Consider the following 14900-nt stretch of genomic DNA (forward strand, 5'->3'; position numbering starts at 1 on the left):
GGATTTTCCAGATATAGGATCATATCATCAGCAAAGAGTCAGAGGAGCTCAAACTATATGGATACCCTTGATTGCCTTCTCTTGCCTGATTGCGAAGGCTAAGACTTCCATTACTATGTTGAAAAGCCATGGAGACCAGGAGCATCCTTGCCTCATTCCTGATCTGAGTGGAAATGTTTTCAGTTTTACACCATTCAATATGATATTGGCTGTGGGTTTGCTGTAGACGACCTCTATCAGTTTAAGAAATGTCCCTTCTATGCCTAATTTCCTAAGTGTTCTGATATGAAAGATGCTGGATATTATCAAAGGCTTTTTCTACATCAATTGAGAGACTCATATGGTCTTTGTTTTTTATTTTATTGGTGTGATGTATTATATTTATAGATTTGCATATGTTGAACCATATTTTATTTATTTATTTATTTTTAAGGCAGAGAGATTCTCTGCCACCCTGGCTAGAGTGCAGTGGCATCATCATAGCTCACCACAAACTCAGTCTCCTGGCCTCAAGCAATCTTTCTGCCTCAGCCTCCTGAGTAGCTAGCACCACATGCTGGGCTAATTTTTCTATGTTTAGTACGGATGGGGTCTCGCTCAGGTTAGTCTCAAACTCCTGAGCTCAGTGATCCACCTGCCTCTGCCTCCCAGAGGTAGGATTACAGGTATGAGCCAGTGCACCTGACCTGTTTGGACTTTTTCAATAAAAAGGGCAATACAAACAAATTTTACTTATCTGAAGGCGGGGGGACTGTAATTTTGAGCCATTTGCTGGGATTCACAATAAAATGAGTTTCAGCTTATAAAATGGATTCCTATAGGTTATTACAGCTTTTTAAAGAGTTACTGTTATTATGTCCAAACATAAAGCATCATAAATTTTCCATGTTTTTAATACTTTTCATTAAAGCATAACATACACAGAAAAGTACACCAATCTTAATTATCTCAAACCAGACACCTATGCAATGACGACCCAGATGAAGGGATAGAACATTGCCAGCATTGTTAAACCCCCACCCCACTGTGTTCCTCCCAGTCACGATCGCCATTTACCTGAGGGTAACCCCATCCTGACTCCTAACACCATAGCTTGGTCTGCCTGGGTTTAGTTTATATTTGTATAAATAAAACCATGCTGTGTGAGGTGTGTGAGGTGGGTGAGGTGGCTGGTGCACGAGGCTGAGGTGGGAGTATCCCTTGAGCCCAGGAGTTCAAGTCCAGCCTGGGCCACATAGCAATCCCCCTTGTTAAAATACATATAAAAACATCTTTAAAAACAGATATGTGAAATAAAATGATGTAGTGTGCACTTCTGTGTCTGGCTTCTTTTGTCCAATAGTGTCTTTATGAGATGCAGCTGTGTCACTCAGAAACCTGCCTCAGCTCACTAGTTTTCATTGCTGTGTGGTATTCCGTGGTGGGAAGATTCATTGCTGTGTAGTATTCCGTGGTGGGAAGATGTCACTGTTTATTCGTAAATGAAACATTGATGGATTTGGGGTTGCTTCTAGCTTGAGGGTATTACCAAAAACTTCACTATGAACATTCTCCTGTGTATCCTTCGGGTACATATATGTACGTTTCTATTTTTTACATACCTTGGCATAAAATTGCTGGGTCCTAGGGGATGCATATGTTTAACTTTGGGAGATGATGACCAGGAGGTTTTTCAAGTGGTCATGCTAACTGACGCTCCTTCTAGCAGAGTGTCAAGAGTTCTAATTGTTCTGCTTTCTCATATTTAATATTGTCAGGGCATTTTGGTGAGTGTGTAGTTGGATTGCATTGTGGTATTTATGTAAAACTTGTATTTTAATCAGCAACCAATTGTGTTTCCTTTTATCAGGAACCATATATAACTTCATAATGCTCATAAAATATATATTATATATATAAAATATATATATATTTATATATATATATATATTTTTTTTTTTTTTTTTTGAGACAGTCTTGCTGTGTTCCCCCAAGCTAGAGTGTCATGGCCTCAGCCTAGCTCACAGCAACTTCAAACTCCTGGGCTCAAGCCATCCTCCTGCCTCAGCCTTCCAAGTAGCTGGGACTACAGGCACCCGCCCCTATGCTCAGTTAGTTTTCTCTATTTTTAATAAAGACAAGGTCTCACTTTTGCTCAGGCTAGTCTCAAACTCCTGAGCTCAAGGAATCCTCCTGCCTCAGCCTCCCAGAGTGCTAGGGTTACAAGCATGAGCCACCATGCCTGACCTCATAAAAATATTCTTGACAGTGAGTCTGCATCATCTTATTTCATTTTAGGACCATCTCAATAATGAGTTCATGGCCTAACTATTACAGAAACAACAGCGTAGGCCAGAGACAGGTCCATCCAAACCATCTAGTGAGCAGAAGGACTCAGCTAATATCTCCTTGAACAAAGCAGATGGGAAAATGAACAGTCAAACTATAAACAATAACAGAGAAACACTAGTTTTTAAAAACTGAAATGTAAAATGTAGAATACTTGAATATGGCAATCCGGTTCATCTAATACAACCAATTGGGAGCCAAGAGAGATGACTAAGACTCAGGTCAGGCTCCGTGCCCAAGCTCAGTGGTTAGGGTGTCAGCCACATATACCGGAGCTGGTAGGTTCAGGCCTGGCCCGGGTCTGCTAAACAACAATGACAACTACAACAACAACAACAAAAGAAAATATATATAGCCAGGCATTGTGGCGGGTGCCTGTAGTCCCCGCTTCTTGGGAGGCTGAGGCAAGAGAATCACTTAAGCCCTGGAGTTTGAGGTTGCTATGAGCTGTGATGCCAGGCACTCTACTGAGGGTGACATAGTGAGACTCTGTCCCCCACACCCTCCAAAAAGACCCAGGTCAGTTGTAGACAGAGCTCTAGAACTAGAAGTCTGCTCATAGATCCTGGCATTTTATAGCCAACACAGAATTTTACTTGACCTACTTATGTCTCAAATTTCTCTTTAAACTCAATTTAATTTTCTTAAGTCCAGATTAATTTTGTAAATTCACTTAGCTAACTCTGAAGAAGATCACATGTCCAGTATGTTGTAATTATATAGCCACGCTCTCTCCTTAACTAATTAGGAGCCTACTTGACCCTGAAATCCCATCCTAGCAGAACATGCTATCTGGCTATCTCTCTTCAGAAAGACAAAAGCAGTCTGTCTAAATTCCCACCACTGTCGTTGCCAGCAAGTCAGCACTTACAGTTTTATAAAGCAATCCATGTAATACTCAGCTCTTTTCCGCTAAGCGCCCGAGGAGGAGGCTAACTCTGAGATAGCTTTCTTGTAAGAAGATAACACCACTGGCCCACAGTCAAAATAGTGAGTGTAGCCTTTGACTTACGGCTCTGCACCATCCATAACTTTTCATCCAGAGCTTCTAGGTGACAAATGGCACACAACTACAGAAGTCTAGCCCTTTGGCTCCAGACCCGAAGAAAGTAAATTTGTCCCTATAACGTTTATACCTTGAGTCTCTGCTAATGGCACAGCCAACCAGCTGTAGACTCTCGCTCAGTTTAATCTAGGAAATATAAGTTATCCTGTATTTCATGTTATTAATTTTTTTAAAAAGGCCCCAAAACGATGGCCCACAGAAATATTTAGTCTATCCATTGCTGTGTTTAAATTCATTTGAAGCGATGCCAACATTTGAAGTCTAGAAAGTCCACATAAAAGTTCAGATTATCAGTTTGTCTTGAGCCATCAAAAGCTTTAGCCACTCAAGGTCCGAATTCCTGCTAATGGCCAGGTATTGCTGAGGGAGGGTGGTCTTGAATGGGGACGCCTCTCCCTACCTGGCTGCAGTCTGCTGCCCTGGCCTCTACCAGCACTCACAGGTTTACAGTTCCCACCCTCATCAAATAGTCTCAAGACCAGTTGTCCGTCCGCCTGGAGGCAAGAATGCTCGGGTATTGGCAGTAATTTCAAGAATCTCAAAACAGGCTGCATGTAATTGTGGTTCCCCAGAGGGCCCTGCTGGATTGCCCAATCCTGTCCTTTGTCATGCCCGTTCTGTGAGACAAATATGGACTTAAAACAGAACTTCACTAGCATACAACTCAGAGAGATCTGGGACTTCTGGTACCCAGTACACCCTATAAACCTGATTCCCATTCCCTCTTCCCCAGCGCTGTACACGGAGAGAAAAAGGCCAAGGGATGTAGTTTAGCTTCTTGTAATCTGTCAGAAATTCAATTGACAGAGAGACCTGCCAGCCTGATTCTACTTTTAAGCATTGGTATTTTTCCCTTGTCAGTGGATTCAACAATGCTATTTAAAATTCAATAAATAAAGGCTAATGAAATTGTAAAAAATGGATCATCACTTATATAGAAAGCCAGCTAAACAAATGTTTTGTTCAAAATGTCAAACGTTAGGGGACTTTAGTGAAATATTTAAAGTGTGTTCCCCTAGGGGAGATGAGCAGTTCAAAAACGGAGCATGTGACAACAGGGCTAATCGATGTCTCAAGTATGAGTGGCACGCCGTGTCCTAGTGGGAGAGGGACCATGGTACCTGATGAGATGACACACGTCATGCAGTGGGGTTCCCCAGGGCCCGGGGTACAGCAGCTGCGTAGTATCTGAGACTGTAGATACAAGCCACACTGTGTCCCTGGCAAGCCACAGGGAAATTAGTTCCCTGCCATATAGAATCACAGACGGAATTGACTTGGTAAAAACTTCCGAAGTTCTAAAGATAATGGTTAATCAGACCCGAATCGTCTCAACCAAAGCACAGCACTGCAAGGAATCCGTCACTGCTTTTGTCTGTTGGGCTCTTCTTGGAGGAGCTGATTTATCTTCTCTTCCTTCTCTGGACTCATCAGCAGTTGACCTTGTGAACTTATTTTGGGTAACCGTTCAGGTGTGCACCCACTCAGCCCTGTACGCCCAGGCTCCCATGAAGCCGCCCAGCAAGGCTTCCTTCCTATTCCCCAGCCACTTTAGAAACCCCTAGAGGAGTGTGTTAGAAACGTGTTTGGCTCTGCTCCCGAATTCACACATTACCAGTGCCCCCCGAGGATTCTCGTGTATAATATCTGGTCTGTAGCCAGGCTTTCAGAAACACTCTCAGACAGCTGATGCCCACATTTCATGATTCCATCTCGAGCATCAGTTTTAAAACCATGCTTGTAAGGAAACGTCAAATAAATAAAAATCCTGAATTTGTCAAATAAATAAAAATCCTGAATAAATACATTTATTACGAAACCTCTCCCGTCATTATTGAAGGTGCTTTTCCTGTGAAATTTGATAAACAGAAAGAAAAAGAATTTATCCTGTCTTCCCTGTATCAGCTGATTTTCAGAATAACTAAGCATCATATGAGAGAAAGTTCATCCTTATCAGAGTTCAGCTAATAAATGCAGAGGATTTAAATTTTTAAAAGTTGGCCAGGTGTGGTGGCTCACACGTGTAATCCCAGCACTCTGGGAGGCAGAGGCAGGCAGACCACCTAAGCTCACAAGTTCAAGACCAGCCTGAACTAGAGCAAGACCCCATCTCTAAAAACTAGCTGGATGTTGCAGTGGGCACCTGTAGTCCCAGCTACTTGGGAGGCTGAGGAAAGAGAATTCCCTGAACCCAAGAGTCTAGGTTGCTGTGAGCTGTGACACCACAGCACTCTACCGGGAGCAACAGAGCGAGACTAAAAAAAAAATAAAAGAATTTTTTTTAATCACTATTTTACAGCTACTAATGAAATGATGTAAGAAATGAACATAAGTGGACAGTGAAGCTGTGTAGTGAAACAGTGATGACAAACTTTAGACTGAAGGGATCAGTTGACACCACGTGACCCCACCAATGAAGCCCAGAAAATGGGGACATGTGTCAGGTGCCTTGTTATAAGTACACCAGGAAGCATGAAATTTTCCTGCCCAAAACTCAACCTGAAACTCATCAACCCAGTTTACAGGAAACAGAATTCAGGAGAAAGAAAAATGGTAAGTGACACTAAGAGGAAGCAGCCGGATAGATCCAGAGAGGGAGGCATGAGTAAAATTGCACAATTGATCCGATTTCCACAACCAATCAGTGGTCAGATCAGGGAAGAAGATTGTGTTTATGGAAAACAAAAGAGACTTAGGGACATACCCAAATGCTATGTGTAGGTCTTATCTGGATCCTAACTAGAAGAAACTGACAGCTCTGAGACAACAGGGGAGTCAAGTATTTTGCAAAAACTTGAGCAAAAGAAAGGGTAGATGGACAGATGAAATGAGATGGGCAGAATATTGCTAACTGCTGAAGCCTGGTGCTGGGTGTATGATTTACTAGACTCTTCTCCTTACCGTTGGGTCCACTTGACATTTTCCATAATAAAGTTTTTAAGAATATACTTTTGCTGTAGGCACTAGCCCTTTCCAAATTAGGCTAATGAGGTCAAGAGGACTTGGCAAGAAGTTAAGGTTATTATTACTCAGGAATTAAACATTTCCTTCTGGTGATAATTCACCAAAATGCCATTTCAGAAAGCCAAAACTCAGTTTTCAAATCCTGAAAGTAATTTTTTCTTTAAAAGCCTCCAAAAAGCACTGGTGGTTTTTCTGTGTGCTGTATCCCCTCTTCTGTAAGAGCTTGGTGAGACGCATGGAGTAAACGGAACTCCATTTGTAGCACTGGCTGCTTGTGAACTATTGAAAGATCCTAAAACATATCGCGTATCTGGTAAGTGAAAGCAAACTGGTTTCATTACATGAGGAGAGAACAAGTCTCCGTGCTCAGGCGTCTTGGGTGTAAAATACACTGCCTGTGTTTAAATAATGTAAAAGCACAGCAGCAACAGTGCTGGGCCTTCGGTGTGCACACTTCCAGAGTAAAGGGATCACTATCTTATTTATTTTGAGACAGAGTCTCACTTTGTTGCCTGGGTAGAATGCCTTGGAGTCATCATAGCTCACAGCAACCTCAAACTCTTGGGATCAAGTGACCCTCCTGCCTCAGCCTCCCAAGCAGCCGGGACTATAGGTGCCCACCACAACACCTGGCTAGTTTTCTATTTTTACTAGAGATGGTTCTCCCTCTTGCTCAGGCTGGTCACAAACTCCTGAGCTGAAGCAATCCACCTAACTCAGCCTCCCAGAGTGTTGGATTACAGGCGTGAGCTGCCACACCCAGCCAGGATGGCTACCTTATTATACACATGTACAACTTACTTTGTTCTTGGTCAACTTAAACAAAATGGCTTCAGATTCAGATTAAAATTTCTTCAGTGAAAAAAATACTCTAATTAATCTGGGTACATTTGTAAATTTTAAGCTCAATACTGTGAAGATGTGTCCATTTAATTCTTAGAGGCCATTTGGCTTTCATTGCCTTTAAAACAAAATTTGACTATTTCACTCACTCCAGCTAATTAATGTCCACAACAAAATTCACTTGGCTGGCCTTCCTTCAAATGTCTACCTTGACCCCAGAAGACATCAGCCTGGGCAGTAACTTAGGCCCCTTTTGTAAATCTATAAGTAATATTTCCAACTTTGTTTTGGGAAAACTCTTAGTCAGTATGGCCTCCCCGTAGCTTTTGTGGTTTTCCTGTGAAATGCAAAGTGCCATTAAAATCATGATTTAAGGACACCTAGCAGTGTTTCTTAAATTGTGTTCTGGGAATTCCTAGGTCAGAGTCAACTGGTATGTTAAAAGTGCAGTTTTCTGGGCCCTCTCTTGAGCCTATGAAATTAGATTCTCTGATGACAAGGGCTGGACTTCCGCACCTTTAGCAAATGTGCCAGGTGATTCTTCCACACACTAAAGTTTGACAACCAAGTTTTCGAGAACTCCTGCACCCAGCCCTCATCACAATCATTCTGTTTCCTTTCCCTGATTTCAGTAAGCAGGGCCAATGCCATGGCTGCTTCACACTGTGTCTCAGACAACGGTGGATCTCTAACTGTGGGAAGGTGGATCTGTAACTGTGGGGTGGATCCCTAACTATGGGAGGTGGATCTCTAACTGTGGGAAGGTGGATCTCTAACTGTGGGAGGCAGAAGCTCTCCTTTCTTTTAAAACACTCAACTTTATTCTGACATCATGCTCTTGCAATTACTTGCAAAAGGCTAAACTAGCCTTCATTTTATTTTCTATAATAAAAGTGATTTAAAAAATACGTAGTAATATATATTCATTGTAAAGAATTTGATTGATACTTCAAAAAATATTTAAATAGTAAAAGACATGTGAAATCCCACCACTAACATTTTAGTAGCCATCTTTTTACACACACATCTACATATATATAGACATATACATAGATATACACCCATACTATAGATATGTAGCTCCTTAAGATTACAAAACAGGTGGTTTTATCATAGCCATTTTCTTGTTCCTCACTCGTTCCCCCACATCTTTCATCTCCTGTCCTCTAGATGCCTATATTAATGATAGGTTATGAGTGTAGATGCTGGTTCCAAGATAAGTAAGAGCTAAGGAACCAAGGAGAGAGGTGGCCAGCAATCCAGACAAGGAGACCAGCGGGTGCAAAGGCACAGAAACAAGACTGTGCTGAGAGCAGGGCTTCTCGAGACTGGTGTGCACGGGCTGAAGGAGCATGCTGAAATGCAGGCTCTTCTTCAGCAGATCTAGGACAAGCTTGAGATGCTGCATGCCTAACAAATTCCCATGGGATGGATGCCCATACTCACGGACCACACTTTGAGAAGCAGGAATATAAAATGTTGGGCTGTTCAATGTCGTATCTACCAGCCACATGAGACTTATTTCAATTTAAGTTACTTAAAAGTAAATAGAATTAAAAATTCAGTTCTCGTGCTAGTCGTATGTCAAGTACTCAACAGTGCCATAGTGAACAGCACAGATAAAGAACATCTCCAATATCGTGGACAGTTGTATTGGGCAGTGCTGGACAGCTTTCAGGGAAGTGCAGTTAGTTCAGCACGGATGGGTCATAATAGGCATGTGGGAGAGGGAGGAGGCAGAAAGATAGACAGGTCTTGTTTCTGGTGGCCGGGACGAGCCACTTAAGGGTTTCCAGTGGCCGTGACAGCAACGGGGAGGAGTTATTAAGGAAGGGAAGGCTGGAGCAATGAGGCTGAGTAGAGGCTGCTGGAGTGGTCAAAAAGTAGATGATGGAGCAGAACTGAAGTGCAGGCATGGGGTGGGGGGAAGAGGAAGACTCCTGGAGGTGGACAGGAAGAAGGGACCAAACACCCTGGGTGAGAAAGAAAGAGGCCGGGATGAAGGAGGAGGCTGGGCCCTGGGCAGCTGGCTAAGGAATTGCTATTTACACTCTGTTGGGACCAGCTGCTTTTACGGTGTCTCTGGGACATCTAGATGACAACATGTGAAGGGCTTCTAATGTGTTGAGGCCTGGAACTGTGCAGAGTGGGGTGGGGTGGCAGGAAGCAGGCAGCTTCAGTCCAGGACTGGGATTGCAGTGCTGCCGTGAGCCGTGTGATTTGGAACGTCACTAGGCTTTCTTGGCGTCAGTTTACAATCTCTAAAATGATGTGAGGTTAAATATTACTGTGACTGGCTCATAAGCATTCCTTCAGTGTTGCCAATATTCTCATCTCCCATGCAGAATTCTTTTAAGAACTAGAGATAACATGTGTGAAGTGTCTGGCGCTCAGTAAATGACTTTTACTATTGTCATAGCTGAGAAACTGGTCAGCAAGAGCATATTGAATAAAAAGAGCAGAGAGCTGGGAAAGAGAGGAGCAAGGACTGGTGCTGGAAGAGCAGGACAAAAGAGCAAGGTGCTCCGGAAAACCCGGGGGCCTGCAGACCCAGGGTCTCAGAAGGAGAAGCTGGGGGACTGAGGGGAACTTGTGGCAAACACCAGAGAGGCCGGGGAGATAAAGACTGGTAAGATGAGGATCATTGATTTGGTCACGAGGCTGTCACTGGTGACCCTGCAGAGCAGTGCCAGTGAAATAGGGAGGAAGAAAGTCAGACTAGCGCTGGGCTGGGGGGTGAACAGAGCAGAGGCAATGGATGCATGTAGCTGTAGTTCCTTCTGAAGATTTGTTAGGAAGGGGAAGATTGCGTGGTATCTAGAGACTTGGGGATGTTTGAAGGAAGGACGGTTTTATTCAGATGGAGAGATGGAGCACATACAGATAGATAGAGAATACACAGTTGACCACCCGAGGGACTGTAGTAGATAACAACTGGTCGCTGTATGGAAGTGGTCAACATACAGAACTGGGCCTACTGTACTGATACACACACGGGGTACATGTCCGGTCCATGCACATCAGGTCAACTTAAGGAGGTGGTCAGCATAGATGGGTGGCCGACTGTGCAGGTTCTGCTGTCTACACAAAGGAGCTTCCACTCAGTGAACAGCAAGAGACATGCAAATAGTCTAAGAGGGTCTGAAGAGGTTGGCAGGTATGGGACCTGGAATGCAGGGGGAGGAATTAATAATAGTCAGGGAAGATGTACCTGTTTATTAAGCTGGGACTTTGGGTGAATCAGAAACTTTATATCCTCTTGCCAGGTGAAGTGGCAGGTACCTGTAGTTCCAGTGACTCCATTGGTCAGTGCTGGAGGATCACTTGAGCCCAAGAGTTTGAGGCTGTGGTGAGCTATGATTATATCACTGTACTTCAGCCTGGGTAACAAAACAAGAGCCCATCTCTAAACACACACACACACCCCCCAAAATCTCGTGTATAAGCATTTCTAATAAATACAGATTATCCTGAACTTAAAAGCAATAATAAATGGGTTTATTTTGCTCCATCATCTCTATATTTAATTTTATAGACACACACACACACACACATAAGTAATGTTGGGAAGACATTTCTCCTCTAAGCTCAGCAAACCATTTTACCATTTCAAATGAACTGAGGTTGTCCTCTCTATTGAATTGAGGTATCTGACTGACAGTGTAAAGCCTTCATATTAAGGTAGATTTCTCCTGAGTTCTAGTCAAACACTACTGTAATTCTTTCATAACCTCTTCTCATTTTTAATCACTTGATTTCAGGAGAAGACATTCTGTACAACTGCCCCCAGCCCTTCCTAGATTGCCACTGAAGTCCTGCATTAATCTCTTTACTGAGATTTACTTCACTAAGATTCTTTTTTTTTTTTTTTTGAGACAGAGTCTCACTATGTCACTCTCAGTAGAGTGCTGTGGCATCACAGCTCACAGCAACTTCAAACTCTCGGGCTTGATTCTCTTGCCTCAGCCTCCCCAGAAGCTGGGACTACAGGCACCCGGCCACAACGCCCGGCTGTTTTGTTTCGTTGTTGTCGTCATTGTTGTTTAGCAGGCCCTGGGCTGCGTTCAAACCCACCAGCTCTGGTGTTTGTGGCCAGCACCCTAATCACTGAGCTACGGGCACCAAGCCTCTAAGATTCTTTCACATTCACAGCCATAGTTAAGGGAAAGGTAGTGCCTCTCAACTATCTGTTCTACACAAAGAACAGATTGAGACTACCCATGTCTAGAAGACTCTGGAGTGAAAAAGGTGAACAGATGTAAACTGGTTTTCCTCCTCCCATTTCAACAAGAGCCTATGAATATCTGCAAGGTGGTGGCTGACTGCTAGGATTCACTGCTAAATTTTATCTGTCAACCCAAATAAATGGCTGAGGCAAAAATCTCAATCAATGGAAGTTTACTAAGCCAAGATTTTGAGGACACAGCTAGGAAAAACAGTCACCCCAGACAAGCTGTGGGTGTTTTTCCAAAAGGGAAGTTGAAACCTTCAGCATTTTAAAAGCATACACAGAGAAGGAAAGGGGGGACAGGAAGGTAATAAAGTGGGGGCTACGTTCTGGCAAGGCCCAAGAGATCTACATGTTACCTAAATAAGAGTGAAGGAAGCATCCATTACGTAGATGTCCCCAGGTAGGTGGAAGAATGCCGGATTCTGTCTTGTCTCCAGTTTTGTTATCTGTAAGATAAATTTGTAATTCATAATTAGGGTGGAATCGGGCTTTACCTTTAGGTGCTAGACATAGGAGAATTAGCATACCCTTGCTTACGGGAAGTTAGCAAGATACTTCCTTAATGAATGATCTTTGGGCCCAGTTCTTCACAGGTGCCTGAAGCTGATATTCTTTTTACATACTTAATTTCTTCCTCCTACCAAAATTACCCTAATCACATCCTAAACCATAACCCACGAAAAATGTTATCATTCCCCTCTTAAAACAAACAAACTAATCCCCCCCACACACACACACACACACTGGTCAGCTTTCCATCTTTCTTAGCATAAAGTACAAATTCTATCGGGGCCTTCTACATGGTCTGGCAGAAGCCACTCACATCTCAGGCCACTTTGCTCCTCTATCTTTATGTTTCATTTATTTTTGGGTTCTTAGAAGTGCAAGCACTTTCCCCATCTACCTTGAGGCTCTGGGAAAGCTGTTCTTTCTGCCTTCAGACCCCCAAATCCGCCAGAGCTGCCTCTCTTGATCAATCAGGTGTGGCTATTTTTTTTTTTTTTCCTTTCCTCTCCCTACCCCCCAAGGCCTGGAGAAAGGTGACACAGCATAGTCTTTGAGGGGCTCTGTGTTCAGACTGCCTGAGTTTAAATTCTGGATCCACCACTTACTAGCTGCTCTGTGACCTTGGGCAAGTTACTCCCCATCTATAATTTGGAGAAGATAAAAGATATTTTGAGGATTAAATTTCTTTCTTTCTTTCTTTCTTTCTTTCATTCTTTCTTTCTTTTTTTGAAACAAGAGTCTGAGTCTGTTGCCCAGGCTAGAGTTCTGAGGCATCACAGCTCACAGCAACCTCCAACTCCTGGGCTCAAGCGATCCTCTTGCCTCAACCTCCAGAACAGCTGGGACTACAGGCACCTGCCACAATGCCAGGCTAATGTTTTTTGTTTGTTTTGTTTTGTTTTCAGTAGAGACAGGGTCTTGCTCTTGCTCGGGGCTGGTCTTGAACTCCTGAGCTCCAGAGATCCTCCTGCCTCCCACTCCCCGAGTGCTGGGATTACAGGCGGGAGCCACCAGGCCGGGCCCAGAATTAAATTTAACAAATAGTAAGCGTGTAAAACAATAGTAGAAGCTCTCATTTTAGTACGTGCTCCAATTTTATTGCACTTATTTGTTTGGCAAGTTTGAGTCTCACCCCCAGCTGACTGAGGTCCACTTGCGGAACACTGTAAATGAATGAACAGGGAGCGTGAGGAGAGGAGGCTACACCTTCTGGGTTTAAGAGGGACCGAGAGAGCGAGCTTGTTGAACAAGACATCGTCTCCGCTTCTCTTTATATTACTGTGTAGACAGACATAGAACGTGGACACACATGGGACTAGTGTGGGTTTAGGAAATGAAATCTGAAGGCAGTGACCTTGCCCTGAAGTAACTGCGAAGGCCTTCCCAGAAGAGTCCCAGAAGAAGGCAGGGTGGCCGAGAGAGTCGGACACACCATTGCCAAGGACTGGAGGAGAGCCTGAAGAAACCGACAGGAAGAAGGATGCTCAGCGCAGGATTGGCTCCTCCCCCTACCCGCGCAAGAACCTTACCCACTGGGACTCTGGACCCAGCCCCTAATGGCCCAGCGGTCCCACCCAGACCAAACATTTCCACGGAATTGGCTGCCCGCCCCGAGGCCCTCCTTCTCAGTCCGCCCTCTCCCCGCCCAGAATCTTCCCGGTGATTGGCTGCCGGGCCCGCTGTCATCTTCGTCTTCCTTCTGGTCCCGCCCCCGCCCCGGGTCGTCCCGGTGATTGGCTGCCTGCTCTGACTGTCGGTGCCGCCCCGCCCAGGTACAGCCCCACTCCGAGCGGCCTTCTAGGTCTGCGCGCTGCGGCGCTCGGTCTCTTTGTCCCGCGCAGTTGGGTGGTGAGTGGGTCTCTGGGCGGGAGGCGCCCGGCCGCCCGCGGGCCCGGGTGTGGGGTTGGGTGTTGCCCCATGTCCCCTCGAGCTTTGCCCGCCAGGAGATCCGCTGCTCCCGGCGTCCAGAACGGAGGGGTAGAGCAGCCCTCGGCGGCCTGGGGGCCGGGCGGCCGTGCCCGTCCCGGGGCCGCGCGAGGCACAGGCGCTGCGCCCAGCCGCCCGCAGGTTTCCGGTGCAGGCCCCGCGCGGTAACAAGTTTACGCTTTGCTTCCGCAGGGCTGACCCGTCGCTACTATGTAGCGGGTTTCAGGCCGGACTCGGCCTGCGGTAGCAAGAGCCCGACTCCGGCCGACCTTGAGCCTTGGGAGTTCATCGCCAGCGTCTGCGGAGGTGCAGAAGCCTCAGGTCTAAGCACAGGTGTGTCCCTGACCTTGAGGGTAGTGAAATGAGCCAGCCCCCCGAGCACGTGGCAAATGGCGGCTGGAGTGTTCCCGGCGCATGTTTGCTGCAGAGGCCCGGCGGCCTCTCCCTTAGCAGAAAGGAAATTTCCGTATACGGACTAAATATGCAAAACAGCAGCTTCTAACGGGTTTTGCGGGTTTATTAAACTACTGAGATTCATGAGGTATTGACCAGAGAAAGAAAGACTGATGAAAAAAAATAGCACGCCTACTAAAAAAAAATCCCAAGTCGCCCTTTCCTGTGCCCTTTTAAGGTTGATGCAGTGCTTTAAGAGGCTAACACAGAAGGGTAAAGTAAATCTCCATAAAACCCAGAGAAGAGATTTTTGAAACTCCTCTTTGGATCCTGTCTGGAGTCACAGCTGAACTAGAAAATGATTCATTACCATTTAAGCATCTTTGTGATTTTTTTAAAATACAGTTAATAGAACAAGAGATACATGAAAGTTTTCTTGGTTTAAAGGTCGTTTTGAAACTTTTCTCCCCCTTCTTTTAATAGGTCGAAAACTACAGGCACAAGCTATGGAAGCTGGGATGCTCTGGTGTTGGTATTTCCCCTGACTTAAACCCACTGTCACTCTGTATAGTTACAATAAGAAAGTGCAATAAGCTCTTTAAATACGGAGGGTGCCAAAAAGATGTATGCGTATTTTAAGAG

The 14900-nt window shown here is 44.8% G+C and overlaps 1 non-coding gene across 1 annotated transcript; it reads left to right on the top strand.

The window, feature by feature from the left end:
* Window positions 1-14483: 14483 nt before the first annotated feature.
* Window positions 14484-14606, top strand: LOC111726865. Its single transcript, XR_002774545.1, has one exon. It is a non-coding gene; the product is annotated as a small nucleolar RNA SNORA26 (small nucleolar RNA).
* The last annotated feature ends 294 nt before the right edge of the window (window positions 14607-14900 follow it).

The sequence above is a fragment of the Otolemur garnettii genome, unplaced genomic scaffold (genome assembly GCF_000181295.1).
Source record: "Otolemur garnettii isolate 467f Iridium unplaced genomic scaffold, OtoGar3 scaffold00083, whole genome shotgun sequence".
NCBI classification, from domain to species: domain Eukaryota; kingdom Metazoa; phylum Chordata; class Mammalia; order Primates; family Galagidae; genus Otolemur; species Otolemur garnettii.